Here is a 17906-nt window from a genome sequence, read left to right on the forward strand (position 1 = left end):
CTTGTGTGGTTAGTCAGGTCGTGGCCGACACCCTCACCAGGCTTCCGCTTGAAGGTTGCCGAGATACATGACGTGTACATGGCGGTAAGTGGCGAGAGCGTGTGTGAAGAAGTACACCCCTGCAGGGTTAACATGATCTATTCGAATAGCCGGGTCCGCGGTTATGGACTTCTTGGATGCTTACATGGTACATAGACAACTTGAAGTGTATACTCTAAAAAGCTCAAGACAAGTGTGAGTGCTATGGATGGCCTTCTCGTAGGGAGACGGGGATGAATCCATAGTAGTGTATTGTGTGGTGATTAGTGGACTCGTGTGCGCCATATCACCTCAAAGAAGTTCTGGTAGTCGTAGAACAGGTTAGCCACAGAGTCAAAGCTGGCTTGCTGCAACTAAACTCCACATTACCCTCTTGATACAAGTGCATGTATGATAGGATCTGATGTAAGTCTTGCTGAGTACCTTTGTACTCATGTTGCTTTATTTATGTTTTTGCAGCGGAGACTTCGGTCTTAATAGTGTTCTCGTGGACTTCAACGAGTAGTTTGTACCTCAGCTACGATCTTGATCGGATGTTGTAGATAGTCAGGCTCTTCAGCCTTTTTCCTTTATAGATGTCTGTACTCAGACATGTAATGCTTCCGCTTGTTGCTTCATTGCTCTGAATGTTGGGTCATGTGACCCCTGTTTGTAATAAATGCTATGATGGCTCTTCTGATCCTTTATCTATATGAGTTGTTGAGTTATGCTGTGATGCCATGTTGTATAGCACATACTTGCATGTTATGCATACGTGTAATGTGTATTGCTATGTGTGGGATCTGACTATCTAGTTATTTATCCTTAGTAGTCTCTCTTACCGGGAAATGTCTCCTAGTGCTTCCACTGAGCCCTGGTAGCTTGCTACTGCTCCGGAACACTTAGGCTGGCCGACATGTGTCCTTCTTCGTTCCTGTGTCTGTCCCTTCGGGGAAATGTCACGCGATGAATACCGGAGTCCTATTAGCCCGCTACAGCCCGGTTCACCGGAGTCCTGTTAGCCCAGTGCTACAGCCTGGATTCACTCGCTGATGACCGACACGTTCGATGCTGGGTCATGGATGCCTGTCCCTGTAAGTTAGTGCCACTTTGGGTTTACGACTAGCCATGTCAGCCCGGGCTCCTTATCATATGGATGCTAGCGACACTGTCATATACGTGTGCCAAAAGGCGCAAACAGTCCTGGGCAAAGGTAAGGCGACACCCGTGGGGATACCGTGCGTGAGGCCGCAAAGTGATATGAGGTGTTACATGCTAGATCGATGTGGCATTGAGTCGGGGTCCTGACAGCCTTGGTATCAGAGCCTGACTGCCTGTAGGATTACCAAGCCAAACTGGTCGAAGTTGAGTCTAGAAATTCTTTAGTTATGTAAGGGAATTGATTGTGGGAAGGAACGTAAGGCTCCTTTTACTCCTTTAACTCATGGCCTTCTGATCTGAGTCGTCCTATCTTTCCTACGGGGTTAATGAACTAGGCTTTCTCTTTCGTCTATCAGGATCACGTGTTACTACTCCGTAGTCCCATAGGATTGGTTGATCAGAGTTATACCCCAGTTTTGAGTATTTCCGGTGTAGTCCGTTTAGTATGATCTCAGAACCTTGAGTAATGCTGATGAGTATGTTACCACCCCATTTTTAGTAGGATGTCTCATTCTGAGCATTTTACTGCCGTTATGCTGCCGGAATTTCCCTAGGAGTTCGAGAGACACTAATTCCTTGTCCTACATTCTACAGTCTATAGTTGATGCTGACTCCGTCCCTGGTTTCGTTCTCAGGATGTCATCAAGTTCTATTGTTCGTAGCCAGAACCATGGAGATGGTAGGGATGAGGATCCTCCCGACCCGCCTTCGTTGACAGAGTTCATGTTAGAAATGGAGAGGAACAAGCGTGAGTCTAACCGTTTGTTGGCACGTATCGAGGAGAACACCGCACATCAGTCCAATAAGTCTGCGACCATTCATGACTTCATTCGCTTGCACCCACCTACCTTTCATCATTCCATCGAGCCACTCGATGCAGATGACTGGCTCCGTAGCATCACTCATAAGCTGCATTCCGCGAGCGTAGCTGAAGATGACAAGGTCACTTATGCCACATACCACCTGGAAGGTCCTGCTAGTCTTTGGTGGCAGAACTATGAGGCTATGCTTCCAGCTGACCAGACTCCCACCTGGAAGGATTTCGTTGAGGCTTTTCGCGAGCATCACATTCCTGAAGCCCTCATCGATCGCAAGAGAGAAGAGTTCTGTAGTTTCACCCAGGGTAAGTTGGCTGTTGATGCTTACAGTAGAGAGTTTGAGAACCTCGCCCGTTATGCCACAGAAGAGGTGTCCACGGACGCCAAGAAGCAGGCTAGGTTCCGGAAGGGTCTCAATCCCAAGTTGCGTCGTGATCTCCACCTGCATCATTGTGATACATTCCAAGCTCTTGTGAACAAAGCCATTAATGCAGAGATAGCTCAGCTCACTTACGAGGAGTCTCGTAAGCACACCCGTGATTTGGGATCTTCCTCCGGTTCTAGCTCTCAGAAGCGCCGGATTTGGGTTCCAAACTCCGCTCTTCCTTCCGGATATGTACCGAGGCCATCTTATGTGGCACCTCATCCAGTTCAGCAGTATGCTCCACCCAGGTCTATTGGTGGACCGCCTGCCAATGCGGGTCCACATCCTACCTCCAAGATTTGTTACAAGTCCGGAGAGCCAGGCCACATTGCCCGTATTTGCACTCAGATCAGAGTTGCTCCACCTCAGTCCGAGAAGTCTGTTGGTCGTGGTAAGCCATCACGCAAGATGATCAGTGCCAAGTCAGCTCCCATTAAACATGGACGTGTGCATCACGTCTCAGCTAAAGACGCTCATGATGATCCAGATGTCGTTCTTGGTACATTCCTTGTTAACTGTCATCTAGCATCGGTTCTGTTCGATACTGGAGCGTCTCATTCCTTCATTTCTGAAAGCTATGCCCACTTGCACGACATGTCATTTTGTGATATGCCCTCCCCACTACTTATTCAAACTCCTGGATCCAAATGGCAAACTTCTAGGATAAGTTATGGCAATGAAATCCATGTTGACAGACTTGTATTCCTTGCTTCCTTGATATCTCTCAAGTCTTCGGATATTAACATTATCTTGGGTATGGACTGGATGACAGCTCATCATGCCAAGATTGATTGTTTCACCAGATCTGTTCAGCTTACACATCCATCTGGCAAGATAGTCAATGTCTTCACTAGAGTTGCTAAGCGTCATCTCTATTCTCTTAATGCCAGCCCTCTTCCAGACCTTGAAGATATTCCGGTAGTCCGTGACTTTCCGGATGTCTTTCCAGAGGAACTGCCAGGTGTTCTGCCTGACAGAGATGTAGAGTTCGTCATAGATCTTATCCCAGGAACTGCTCCAATCTCTAGGAGACCCTACAAGATGGCACCCTTAGAACTAGCCGAGCTTAAGAAACAACTTGATGAGTCCTTGCAAAAGGGTTTCATCCGTCCCAGTTCTTCTCCTTGGGCTTGCCCCGTCCTCTTCGTCAAGAAGAAGGATGGTACGGACCGGATGGTTGTAGATTATCGTCCCGTTAATTTGGTCACGATAAAGAACAAATATCCGCTCCCCAGGATCAACGATCTGTATGATCAGCTCGCTGGATCCTCAGTCTTTTCCAAGATGGATTTGAGGTTAGGTTACCACCAAATCAAAATCAGAAACGGGGACATTCCCAAGACGGCCTTTGTCACTCGTTATGGCCAGTACGAGTACACCGTCATGTCCTTTGGCCTAACCAATGCTCCAGCCACATTCTCCCGCTTGATGAACTCGATCTTCATGGAGTACTTAGATAAGTTCGTCGTGGTTTACCTCGATGATATTCTTATTTACTCGAAGAACAAGGAAGAGCATGCCGAACATCTTAGACTTGTGTTAGAAAAACTCAGAGAGCACCGCCTTTATGCCAAGTTCTCCAAGTGTGAATTTTGGTTGCCAGAAGTGACCTACCTAGGCCACGTAATCTCTGGTAAGGGCATTGCTGTCAATCCCGAGAGAGTCAAGGCCGTTCTTGATTGGACTCCACCTGAAACAGTTAAACAAGTTAGGAGTTTCCTTGGTCTAGCCAGCTATTGTCGCCGCTTTGTTGAAAACTTCTCCAAAGTAGCCAAACCCCTCACGGAACTTCTCAAGAAAGATAAAAAGTTTGAGTGGTCCCCACAGTGTGAGTACAGTTTTCAGGAACTGAAAAGACGCCTGACTTCTGCTCCCATACTTGTGCCACCGGATTTCACGAAGGACTTTGTTATCTACTGCGACGCCTCACGACAGGGACTAGGTTGCATTCTTATGCAGGATCGTCATGTGATTGCCTATGCATCTCGACAGTTGCATCCACATGAGGATAATTATCCTACACATGATCTAGAGCTTGCAGCCGTAGTCTATGCACTCAAGACCTGGCGACATTACCTCCTTGGTAAACGTTGCGAGATCTACACCGATCACCAGAGTCTCAAGTATATCTTCACCCAACCAGACCTGAACCTTAGGCAAAGACGTTGGTTGGAGTTAATCACAGATTATGATCTAGGGATTACCTACACCCCAGGCAAAGCCAATGTCATGGCTGATGCTCTAAGCCGTAAATCCTATTGCAACAATCTCATGTTGCAGCAAGGCCAACCACTTCTCCATGAGGAATTCTGTAAGCTTAACCTTCACATCGCTCCTCACGGATTCCTTTCTACCTTGGTGGCGAAACCTACCCTTGTGGATCTTATCATAGAAGCCCAAAAGCATGATACGGGGATTACCCGGATCAAGAGAAACATTGCCAAGGGTATTGCTGGTAGTTTCTCTATAGATGATCGAGGTGTTGTTTTCTTTGGGAACCGCCTGGTGGTCCCCAAGAAGCAACATCTGCGACAATTGATTCTTAAGGAGGCGCATGAATCTCCTCTCACGATTCATCCCGGTAGTACTAAGATGTATCAGGACCTACGCCAGAGGTTCTGGAGGATTAGGATGAAGAGAGAAATCGCTGAGTTCATTGCTAAATGTGATGTTTGTCGTCGCGTTAAGGCAGAGCATCAAAGGCCTGCTGGCACTCTTCAGCCTTTAGCTATTCCTGAATGGAAATGGGATAAAGTTGGTATGGACTTCATCACCGGCTTTCCCAGGACCAAGAGAGGGAATAACGCTATCTTCGTAGTCGTTGATCGTCTTTCCAAAGTGGCTCACTTCCTTCCTGTTCGAGAGAGTATCACTGCTAGTCAGCTTGCTGACTTATACATTTCTCGAATAGTGTCACTTCATGGTGTTCCACTAGAGATCAATTCAGACCGTGGCAGTCTTTTCACTTCTCATTTCTGGGAGAGTTTCCAAACTGCCATGGGAACCCATCTTTCCTTCAGTACCACTTTCCACCCTCAGTCGAGTGGTCAGGTGGAACGGGTCAACCAAATTCTCGAAGACATGCTTAGAGCTTGCATTATCTCATTCGGTATGGATTGGGAGAAATGTCTTCCTTTTGCCGAGTTTGCTTATAACAATAGCTATCAATCCAGCCTCAAGAAAGCTCCTTTTGAGGTTCTCTATGGACGAAGATGTCGAACACCTCTAAACTGGTCAGAAACCGGTGAAAGACAATTCTTTGGACCGGACATGATCCAGGAGGCAGAAGAGCAAGTTCGCATCATTCGTGAGAATTTGAAAACAGCCCAGTCTCATCAGAAAAGCCAGTATGATCGTCATCATAAGGATATGACTTATGAAGTTGGCGACAAAGCTTACCTTCGGGTTACTCCCTTGAAGGGTACCCATCGTTTCGGTATCAAGGGCAAGTTGGCTCCTCGTTACATTGGTCCCTTTCGCATTCTCGCTAAACGAGGAGAGGTTGCCTACCAGTTGGAACTACCCCCACATCTTTCTCGAGTTCATGATGTCTTCCACGTCTCTCAACTCAGGCGTTGCTTCTCGGATCCCATCCGCGGAGTGGACCACGAAACGCTTGATCTCCAAGATAACCTCACATACCGAGAGTACCCGGTTCGCATTCTTGATCAAGCAGAGCGTGTCACTCGACGTCAGAACATCAAGTTTCTCAAAGTTCAATGGTCTCATCATTCCGAGAGAGAGAAGCTACTTGGGAGCGAGAAGATCGCCTTCGACTGGAGTACCCCGCTTTCTTTCCGTCGACCCCTGAATCTCGGGACGAGATTCTTTCAAGTGGGGGCGAGTTGTCACATCCCTAGTCTGGTATGACCTAGACTAGCTAGTCATTTGTGCATCATGTTTAAATTCCATTTAATTTTGAAATGAGGATTTGTGAAACCCTCAGAATCATCTCTGAAAATGACCCAAATAAAAAATTGTTCCAAAAAGGTCCAAGGAAATGTTCATGTTGCTCTCTGAAAATATTGGTCAGAGGTAAAATTCAAACAAATATTTTAGAAGCTCATGGATATTTAATTTTGGCCATTTGGATTAATCCGATAATTATTTGCCTTGGATATATATTGTTATATATATAAAATATGGTCCAAAAACTATGCCATTTATTAAGGAGCTCTGGAATAATATAGTTAGCTCCTGCAAAAATTGGCATAAGGTAATAAAATGATTTAGTATTTTAATTAAATCAAAACATATGTCAGAAAAATACAAAAAGAAATAAAAAGGGATACTTACCTGGCGCTTAGCTCCTGTGCTGGCCCAGCACTGTGCGGCCTGGCCGGCCCAGCTGGCCAGCCCAGCCCACCTGGCCCCCCTCCTCTGTCGTCTTCCTCCCCGACAGGAGGACGGGTGCGTGCCCGATGCGCGCGCGCTCCGCCGCGCCACGCCACCTCCCTCTCTGCCTGCCTGCCCTCTCCCCTCCTCGTGTAGATGCCCCGGAGACGCCACGCAGCTACCCCGACCTCTCTCGCACTCTCCCTCGCCCTCGTCCTCTCCTCTGTCACCCTCTCTCGCACGCACCGAACGCTGTCATCGCCGCCGTTCGCCGTTGCCAAGGCCACCGCCTCCCCCTCGTCCCTCTGTCGTGTCCACGCACTCCGCCACTGTGGGCTATGCCTCCTCGACGAGACGCACGGCGCCGGATGCCCTGGAACGCCGCCATCGCCATCGTCTTCACCTCCGGCCGCCGCAGATCGCCATCGCCGCCTCGTCGTCTCCAGCGCGTCCCCGGCCACAATGAGCAGCCTGCAAGTCCTCTGTGAGCCCTGCTTCTTCTCCCCTCTCTTCCCTGGTCGCGCTCGCCCTCTGGCTGTCGTTCCCACCATGGCCGAACCTTCGCCGCCGCCGAGCTCGCCGTCGACGCAGCTCCGGTGACCATTTGGTCACCCCGGCGAGTCCAACAAGCTCGTAGGGCCACGTAGAGCATCCCTAGTGCTTTGCTTCTCCCGTTTTTGCGCTCCAAACGCGCTCTCGTGCATGATCGAACTCCGGCAGCCGTAGCCGAGCTCGCCGCCGTCGACTCCGGCCACCCCAGGCCCAGCCACGGCCACCGCCCGATGCGCCATCGAGCTGGCTCTCCAACGCGCCTAGCCGCGCGCCATTTGGAGCACCACAGAGGAAACCCGGGGCACAAGTACGCCGCGGATCTCGCCGGCGACTAACCGCCGGCGGGTTTGACTTGTTTGACCTGGGGTTTGACCCCCCAGGGTCACTGACTAGTGGGGCCAGGCCCTGCTAATTTTAGTTAAATATTAACTAAACCTAATTAGCCACTAACACTGACTAGTGGGCCCCGACCCCCCCCCCTAATCCTTTAATTAAGCAAATAACCCCCTGTTAACTAACTATGACACTGACGTGTGGACCCCACAGGTCAGGTTTGCCCCAGTCAGCCGCAGTTGACTTGCTGACGTCATGCTTACTCAATGCTGACGCAATTATTTATTTTCTAGAATTATTTTAATTCAGGAAATTCCAGAAAATAATTTAAACTTCAAAATTCATAGAAATTCAACCGTAGCTCAGATTGAAATAATTTATATATGAAAAATTATCAGAAAAATGCAACCTTTCCATCTGTACTAGTTTCATGCATGACAAACCAACTTATACATGCTGAATATGAGTAAACACATTATGTCATATTAAGAGACTTAATTTAGAATTGCATTTGAGCTTATGGTTCAAATGGACTTCAAACCAAATGAGTACTAGTTGCATTAGCTCAAACAGCATCACATCTTCATGCCATGTTCATGCATCATATTGTTGCATATGTTTGTGTATTAATTGCCGACACTGTTCCTTCTCGATAGGTCCTGCTCTGAAGTCCGTTCCAGAGTGCCTGTCTATGAAGCAGTGCCTCCCTTGTTGATCTACCAGGCAAGCAAACCCCCTTGTTCATTCCGATATAATCCTACTCTCTCGCTCCTGCTCTTTGTTATTGCATTAGGACAACAACGATTCATCTGCTACTTTGTGCTGCGGTAGTTGAACCCATTCCTCTGCATGACCTGTCATTGCCACAGTAAATAGTTGAAACCCACTAGCATGTGTAGGAGTTGATTGAAGCCACTGATGTGTTCCTACCATGCTATGCCTGCTATTGCTTAGAGTTGTGTCAGGTCTGATTCATTGGGAATGAATTGGAGTGTTACGATATGTTCTGGTGCTGAGAGTTAAGTGTGTGAACACGATTTGGTAAAGGTAGCGGTGAGAGGCCATGTAGGAGTACATGGTGGGTTGTCTCACTGGAACCGTCCTTAAGCACTGAGTTCTATGTATGTTGTCCAATGACTCGATACTACCACACATTGGGCTCCGGGCGCTCCAAGCCCTCTCGACTTATTAACCAACTTGATCTCTGTCCAGGAGTCGCAACTAGTTTCTGGTGTTTGTAGGCAGTGTTAGTAGTCTACCAAGTGGCACCCGGCCAGGTGGGCTTGGGACAGACTAGGCACAAGTGGCACGGTGTACCAAGCGTAGATCCATCCGGCGAGGTGGGCTTGGGAACCCTGCACACATCATTTGGGGCCGTGAGTGAAACCCCGGCCGGATCTCCTTGCGGATGGAACCCGAATAGGCGATAAACCTGGACTAGAGTCTTGTGTGGTTAGTCAGGTCGTGGCCGACACCCTCGCCAAGCTTCCGCTTGAAGGTTACCGAGATACATGACGTGTACATGGCGGTAAGTGGCAAGAGCGTGTGTGAAGAAGTACACCCCTGCAGGGTTAACATGATCTATTCGAATAGCCGGGTCCGCGGTTATGGACTTCTTGGATGCTTACATGGTACATAGACAACTTGAAGTGTATACTCTAAAAAGCTCAAGACAAGTGTGAGTGCTATGGATGGCCTTCTCGTAGGGAGACGGGGATGAATCCATAGTAGTGTATTGTGTGGTGATTAGTGGACTCATGTGCGCCATATCACCTCAAAGAAGTTCTGGTAGTCGTAGAACAGGTTAGCCACAGAGTCAAAGCTGGCTTGCTGCAACTAAACTCCACATTACCCTCTTGATACAAGTGCATGTATGATAGGATCTGATGTAAGTCTTGCTGAGTACCTTTGTACTCATGTTGCTTTATTTATGTTTTTGCAGCGGAGACTTCGGTCTTAATAGTGTTCTCGTGGACTTTGACGAGTAGTTTGTACCTCAGCTATGATCTTGATCGGATGTTGTAGATAGTCAGGCTCTTCAGCCTTTTTCATTTATAGATGTCTGTACTCAAACATGTAATGCTTCCGCTTGTTGCTTGATTGCTCTGAATGTTGGGTCATGTGACCCCTGTTTGTAATAAATGCTATGATGGCTCTTCTGAGCCTTTATCTATATGAGTTGTTGAGTTATGCTGTGATGCCATGTTGTACAACACATACTTGCATGTTATGCGTACGTGTAATGTGTATTGTTATGTGTGGGATCTGACTATCTAGTTATTTATCCTTAGTAGTCTCTCTTACCGGAAAATGTCTCCTAGTGCTTCCACTGAGCCCTGGTAGCTTGCTACTGCTCCGGAACACTTAGGCTGGCCGGCATGTGTCCTTCTTCGTTCCTGTGTCTGTCCCTTCGGGGAAATGTCACGCGATGAATACCGGAGTCCTGTTAGCCCGCTACAGCCCGGTTCACCGGAGTCCTATTAGCCCAGTGCTACAGCCTGGATTCACTCGCTGATGACCAACACGTTCGATGCTGGGTCATGGATGCCTGTCCCTGTAAGTTAGTGCCACTTTGGGTTTACGACTAGCCATGTCAGCCCGGGCTCCTTATCATATGGATGCTAGCGACACTGTCATATATGTGTGCCAAAAGGCGCAAACGGTCCCGGGCAAAGGTAAGGCGACACCCGTGGGGATACCGTGCGTGAGGCCGCAAAGTGATATGAGGTGTTACATGCTAGATCGATGTGGCATTGAGTCGGGGTCCTGACAGTGGATATATATAGGAGGAAGGAGTATGTCGGTGGAGCAACAGGGGGCTCACGAGGGTGGAGGGCGCGCATGGTGGGGGTGGGCGCGCCCCCCTACCTCGCGGCCTCCTGTTTTATCTTGACGTAGGGTCCAAGTCTCTCTGGTCTTATTTGTTGAGAAAATCACGTTCCCGAAGGTTTCATTCCGTTTGGACTCCGTTTGATATTCCTTTTCTTCGAAACCCTAAAATAGGCAAAAAAAACAGCAATTCTGGGCTGGGCCTCTGGTTAATACGTTAGTCCCAAAAATAATATAAAAGTAGATAATAAAGCCCAATAATGTCCAAAACAGTAGATAATATAGCATGGAGAAATCAAAAATTATAGATATGTTGGAGACATATCACCTGCCTTTCGCTCGAGCCCCCCACCACAACTGACGTCAGGGATCAACAAGGGGCTGGACTGGGGGCCAGTAAATGATGTGCCGATATTGCAAAGTCACATCCGAGATCTCCTCGAGAGAGATGTCAGCCTGGTCACGGTAATGCAAGTCATGCTAGTTTGTCGAGTCCCACCTTGCAAACGTCGACCCCTCCGTATGTGGGAGTTCAACCCGGAAGGATCGCAAACTATTCAGCACTTCCTCGGCATGACGCTCTAAGAGATGTACAAATTGTTCTTCAGACCACAAATAAAGTGTCCGGACACCACCGAGGATAAGGGTCTGAGCTGTAATCGCCCAGATACCTAAGTAAGTAATCTGTGGCCGAACACGCTGTCTTTTTATTTATCATAACATCATTCTGAAAAGTCTCTCTTCGACCAGGACTGGGTAACAAAGGCGAAGATGATCAGGTGTTCGGCCCCCCTTCCCAAAGGCTCGGCCAATCCAGTACTAGCCAGAATGCTCGAGTCGGCGCCTTATCAGGCGCCCTCAGGGGAAGATAAAGGGGGAAATAGAGAGGCTAAAAGCAGGCCTCACTCATTATTCATCCAAACCGGGGGAATTAGCGCCTCCGTGAAGGAGGATAACAAGGGAGAAGAATTTGAAATTCCCTCTCTCCAAGGAAGGAAGAGGAACACCTCTGAAGACCCGGAAACAAAGGTTTCCAAACGGGGGAAGAAATCTTCGCCAGAGGGTCCTGCCTCGGAGGGTACTCTTGCCGCACAATGCCCGCAAGGGGATCAGCCCTCTACCAAGCTGTAAGTAAACAAAAAGTACTTAATAGTAAAAATATCCTACATTACTTCTGAAGACAATAACCGAAGCATATATCTTGTAGTTCGGATCGTAGCCCTTCTCGACAGAGTTCGTCTTCGGGGGATCTTCTTCCGGAGATGATGGAGAGCGAAACACCTCCCCATGCCACCCTGCCTCATGAGGCAGGCGACCCTGAAGTGTCGTCGCGGAGGGTTTCTCCTGATCCGCCAAGGCCAGAGGGTAATCCTTCGGCCACCCGAATTCCTTAGTATTCGGCTCCTAAAGAGAGCAACAGAAAGAGTCCGGAACCGTCCGGTGTGTGATCGGACGCACTGAAGGATCTTCTGGAGCAAGCGTCCATCTCAGAAGCGCATCGTACGCTAATGGGTACGGTGATTGAGAGGATTTCATCCGCCGAAAGCGGGTTGCACGAAGCTTTTATGAGTCTGCTGAAAGGCTTTGAGGTACGTGAAATAGTGTATGTTTTTGACAGTACCGCACACGTTAGGTGTGCCCTATGCAGATAGTAGCCCCTGAGACTGGTTGCCGTCGAGAACAGCGGCAAACAGAGGATCATAGTCCCAGGTAATAATCAGGCTGCCTTCATGTGCAGGTGGCTGAAGGTCCGGTGGCTAGCCGGACTGGTGAGTTTGCCAAGCTGAAGCGGCAATTTGATGCGGCAGATGCCGACATCGTGCTTGTAAACAAGCGGCTCGACGAGGCATAGGGTATGTGATTTCTCCGGTGATCAACACATAGTAAGAGGAGCATGATGCTAGTATCTTTAATATGTTGTGACTACAGATGGAGCTACCACCGTGGAGATCCTTCGGGCGGAACTTGCCCGAGCCAAGGAACAAGCCAGGAATAGTTATGTGGCTGCTCTAAAGGCGGTCGAAGAGCTGAGGGCCGAACAGGCTCTGCATTGCCGAAGCAAGGAAAAAATAGCCAAGATGGTCATTTAGTTGAAAGATGTCGCCGACCGATACCAGCTTCTTGAAAAAGAAAGCCGAGCGAAGGCGACGGACTTGGAGAAGGCCATGGTAGCAGCCAAGGAAGCCCGCTCTAAAATTAGAGTGGCGAAGGAGGAGTTGCGTCAAGCTGGAGATATCGCGGCTGGGAAGCCCTTTTTGTTGCGGACGAAGTTCGGAGATCTGAAGTATGCCCCTCTTGATCAACTATGGAGTTCTGCAGATGCATACATGGATTTGGCAGCCAGTGCTGCTGATGCGGCCAAGTACTTCAAGGATCAAAAAGATCGTGAAGTGGAAAGGCTATTCTGGTCACAGTCCCATGTTCCAGTGCGTCCGCTGCTATTGAATGAGCGAATGGCCGAGTGGGCCGAGATCCATAGGTTGTTCGGGCTTGCCATGAGGTCTGTTGTGGATCATCTGTGGCTGGAAGGGCCAAGGCCGAATAGTTATTTTAGTTTAGTGCAACAGTTCCTTGGTGCTGTGCCGCACATCGACGCTATGAAGAGGTCGGCGTGCATAGAGGGTGCGCGTATGGCACTTGCCCATGTCAAAACATACTGGGCAGGGATAGAGGCCACCGCTATTGCAACCCAGAGTTCGGTCGTAGGCCGAGTACCTGCCGAGCACTACTTTGAAGAAGTCCTTGAAGGCGCTCGTTCAATAGAGGCTTGGTGCTCGAAGAATATATTGTTCTAGTGGCATGTATTCCCATTGTAGAAACAATGTTTTATTGAATTATAAAGGCTGTGTTTATACTTTTGCCTGAAAGTATTATGATGCCTCTTGTGCGGCCGTTTATGTATATATGTATATAACCTGAAAGTTTGCAGTCGTCAGCTTCAGCCCCCACGCATATAATGCGGGGGTGTTCACAAAAAACGCGTATTCACACTTGATCCAACGTTTTGGTCCATTAAGGAGGTGGTAGCGCAGCGAATGAGGCAATCCGACTATATTGCTTTAACACTTTCACTTAGCCATAGGAGTTTGACGGTGGGACTACTATATAGCCCCTGGTACCTCCGCGCTTGCCCGAATACGGTGCGCGTACATACATGACCGGGAAACGGCCCTTCGTTAATGCGGAGGAATCCCGAAGATTCCGCTAAGTCATCGAGTGGTTGACCAGTCTCGCGCTTTATCATGACAGTCAGTTTTCGGCTTTCTCTACTGAGGTGCTCATCCGGATGAATTAGGGCATGATCGCAGTAGTTCTCCCGGTGCCACCTTAGCCGATAGAGCGGAACATAAGGTAGCAAAACACGGGAGCCGGGCAAACCCAACATTTAACCAAAGACATGATTCGGAGCTGATGCATATAAGGCCAAACTCGCGACACCGAACACTCCCTAAGGTATTCGGTCTTTATAACATATGACGGGCTGAACAATGCCCTTAATAATAAACCCCGAGTGTCCAGGTACGTGCAATATTCTGACGTGGCGAAATGCCAATAACGTCAGCATCCTTCTCGGTTGTATTGAGTATCCGGAGGATGTGAACAACAAGAGACAGTAAAAAAGGTTTACGCGGGGTCTTAATCTGAAAAGAAACCTTTGAGCGGGTCCCTGCTGCACGTCTGCGCCTGTATCTCCGTTGTGCCGTGTCCTGGACGGGTGCAGCACGATTGTCATATATAAAAGAGAAGAACTTAGGTGAAAGTTGTCGTGCCAAAAAATTGGTTATTCTCGATAAACCATTAAAATTCAAGATAAGTCAAGTTGAGCCGAACTAGCCCTGATTACACGCGGGAAGCCCCTGGTACCGTCTATGAAGGTTTAACCATCAAACCAAACTCAGGTATATCTAGTGATGTGCCGGACTCGTCGAACAGTGTCCGCGGTCTTGACGACCTATCATTTATTCCGGTTGGTGAGGCCGTCTAGTGCTCGGCTGTTAAAGCCGCTGCACGTTCTTCCGCGCATAGAGAACGCTCAATATGTCCACTAATTGTGATGGTGCCACGTGGACCAGGCATCTTAAGCTTAAGAGAAGCGTAATGTGGTACCGCATTAAAACGAGCGAAAGATGTTCTTCTGAGTAGTGCTTGATAGCCGCTTCGGAATGGAGCAATGTCAAAGTCTAACTTCTCACTTCGGTAGTTGTCGGGTGAACCAAATACAACCTCTAGTATTAGAGAGCCCGTGGAGCGGGCCTCTGGGCCTGGTATTACTCCCTTGAAGGTAGTATTACTGTGGCTGACTTTTGTCGGGTCTATCCCCATTTGACGGACTGTGTCCTGATATATCAGATTTAGACCACTGCCGCCGTCCATTAGGACTCGTGTGAGATGGTATCCGTTTATTATTGGGTCTAACACCAAGGCAGCCAATCCTTCATGTCGAATATTTGTCGGGTGATCCCTGCGATCAAAAGTGATCGGGCAGGCCAACCAGGGGTTGAACTTAGGGATGACGGGCTCTACGGCGCGTATGTCTTGGAGTGCATGTTTGCTTCTCCTCTTCGTCACGTGGATCATGTTTACTGTTTTAACCTCTGGTGGGAATTTTTTCTGTTCTCTAGTGCTTTGCTGGCGAGGTTCATCCTCGTCTTCGCTTGGTGTCTCCCTCCCCTTGTGTTCAGCGTTTAGCTTACCGGACTGCTTGAAGACCCAGCATTCTCTGTGGGTGTGATTTGCAGGTTTATCGAGGGTGTCATGAATCTGACATAGTTTGTCTAGAATCTTGTTTAGGCTGGACGGTCCATCTCTGCTGCCTTTGAAAGGCTTTTTCTGCTGACCTGGTCGAGAGCCCCTGAATCCGGCGTTTACCGCCGTATTGTCTGGGTTGTCTTCTTTATTTCGATGTTTGCTTTTACTGCGTCGTGGTTTTCCATTGCCATCCCTGACTTCGGATGTGCTTGGGTCGCTGGTGCTACTGCGGGCTAACCAGCTATCTTCGCCCGCGCAAAAGCGGGTCATGAGGCTTGTCAGGGCTACCATTGTTCTCGGTTTTTCTTGGCCGAGGTGTCTAGCGAGCCAATCGTCTCGGACGCTGTGCTTGAAAGCTGCTAGGGCTTCGGTGTCCGGGCAGTCGACGATTTGGTTCTTCTTAGTGAGAAACCTGTTCCAAAGCTTTCGAGCTGACTCTCCGGGCTGTTGAATTATATGACTTAAATCGCCTGCATCCGGAGGTCGGACATAGGTCCCTTGAAAATTAGCCCGAAAAGCATCCTCGAGCTCCTCCCAACTTCCAATTGAGTTTTCGGGGAGGCTTTTCAGCTAGTGCCGAGCTGGTCCTTTAAGCTTGAGGGGCAAGTACTTGATGGCGTGGAGATCGTCTTTGCGAGCCATATGGATATGGAGGATAAAGTCCTCAATCCAGACCCCAGGGTCTGTGGTCCCGTTGTACGCCTCTATGTTCACTAGTTTGAATCCTTCTGGAAATTCGTGGTCCAGCACCTCATCGGTGAAACATAGGGGGTGTGTGGCACCCCTGTATTTGGATGTATCATGGCATTCAGACGGTTGTACTATTCGGTTTTGGTTTTCTGTCGGAGCGTGCTTCCTAGATCCATAGATGGATCTGGCCATACTGGATTTTTGGCGCAAGTCCTCACGTAGATCGTGTGTTGACTTATGTGCGGCCTTGTTAGCCGCTCTATCACGGTCACAAGGTGGTTGATCCGGCAGGTTGGCCATTTTATTTTTCGGCTGTGTGGGCTCTAAGGCCTCATCGTCGAATTCAGGTAATAGCTTGCGCTTTGGATAGCTCTTTGTGTGGTAACATCCACCATACTTTTCTTCGTTGTCGAGCACTTTGTTCCACCTGCTGTTGAGCGTATTTTGTGCGGCCTTAAGCCTTTGCTTCTGCTTCTTCAGACTCCTCGATGTGGCAATAAGCCTTCTGCGGAGGTTCTCTTGTTCCAAGTGCGTTTCCGGGATGATGTGTGCATCTTCGTCCGGACTGTTTTCCTCCCCAGAGGGGGTTTGATGAGGTTTATCCTTGGTGTCACCGTGTTCGGACATCGGATCCATACTATGTTCGCCGTTTGCAGTTTCATCGTGCTCTGTCGCTGGGTCAATGTGATCGTCGTTTCCTCTGGAGTCGACTGGAGTGTTATTTTCTCTTGCACTGTTATCGCTGTTTTTGCCGAGGCGGGATTTTGAGCGGCGCCTATGCCGACGCTTTGCTTGCTTCTTGAGGGAGCTATTCTTCGCTGCATCCTGCCGTTCTTTGTCATTGTTTTCTTTGGGTGTATCCACCATGTATATGTCATGTGGTGAAGTGGCTGTCCAGCGCCCTGTGGGCACTGGTTCCTGTTCCTCTCCTGCATCGTCGTCCATGTCGTCGATGTCTTCGGAATCGAAATCAAGCATGTCGGTTAAATCATCGACAGAGGCTACTAAGTGGGTGGTGGGTGGGCAACGAATTTCTTCGTCATCCGCATCCCATTCTAGCCGGACATAGTTCGGCAAGGGATCTCCTGACAAGGAGAGAGACCTTAATGAATTTAGCACGTCGCCGAAAGGTGAGTGCTGAAAGATATACGCAGAGGTGAACTCCATGATCGGCGCCCAATCGGATTCGATAGGCACGGACACAGGCGGCTCGGAGTCCGTGGCCGAAGACGAATCCAGTGGTTCGGCAACACGGCTCTCATAAGGGGCGAAGTCAGTATCTGGCTCCATCGCCACTGAGAGTGCGGCCTCCATGGCGGGGTCTATCCCCCCGTCCTCGGATGGCGCAATTTGCTCCGGATTGAGGGCCGGAGTAGTTGCAGGTGTGATCTCCCGAACACTGTCCGACGGCAGAGTTACGTCATGCTCGTCGTGATTGTGCGGTGCACCTGACATGGGCTCGAATCCGTCGAAGATCAGGTCTCCGCGGATGTCAGCAGTGTAGTTTAAGTTTCCGAACCTGACCTGATGGCCAGGGGCGTAGCTCTCGATCTGCTCCAGATGGCCAAGCAAGTTGTCCCACAGTGCGAAGCCGCCGAATACGAAGATATGTCCGGGGAGGAAAACCTCACCCTGGACCGCATCGTTACCGATGATCGAAGGAGCCATCAAGCCTTACGGTGACGGCACAGTGGAACTCTCAATGAAAGCACCAATGTCGGTGTCAAAACCGGCGGATCTCGGGTAGGGGGTCCCGAACTGTGCGTCTAAGGCGGATGGTAACATGAGGCGGGGGACACGATGTTTACCCAGGTTCGGGCCCTCTTGATGGAGGTAATACCCTACGTCCTGCTTGATTGATCTTGATGATATATATATATATATATATATATGAGTATTACAAGAGTTGATCTACCACGAGATCGTAGAGGCTAAACCCTAGAAGCTAGCCTATGGTATGATTATTGTTGTCCTACGGACTAAACCCTCCAGTTTAT

At 49.1% G+C, this 17906-nt stretch overlaps 1 pseudogene; it reads left to right on the forward strand.

Moving 5' to 3' along the window:
• The window catches only part of LOC123057167 (putative disease resistance RPP13-like protein 1), a 55248-nt pseudogene that overhangs the window by 35847 nt on the left and 1495 nt on the right, over nucleotides 1-17906 (forward strand).

This window comes from Triticum aestivum, chromosome 3A (genome assembly GCF_018294505.1).
Source record: "Triticum aestivum cultivar Chinese Spring chromosome 3A, IWGSC CS RefSeq v2.1, whole genome shotgun sequence".
Taxonomy (NCBI): Eukaryota; Viridiplantae; Streptophyta; class Magnoliopsida; order Poales; family Poaceae; genus Triticum; species Triticum aestivum.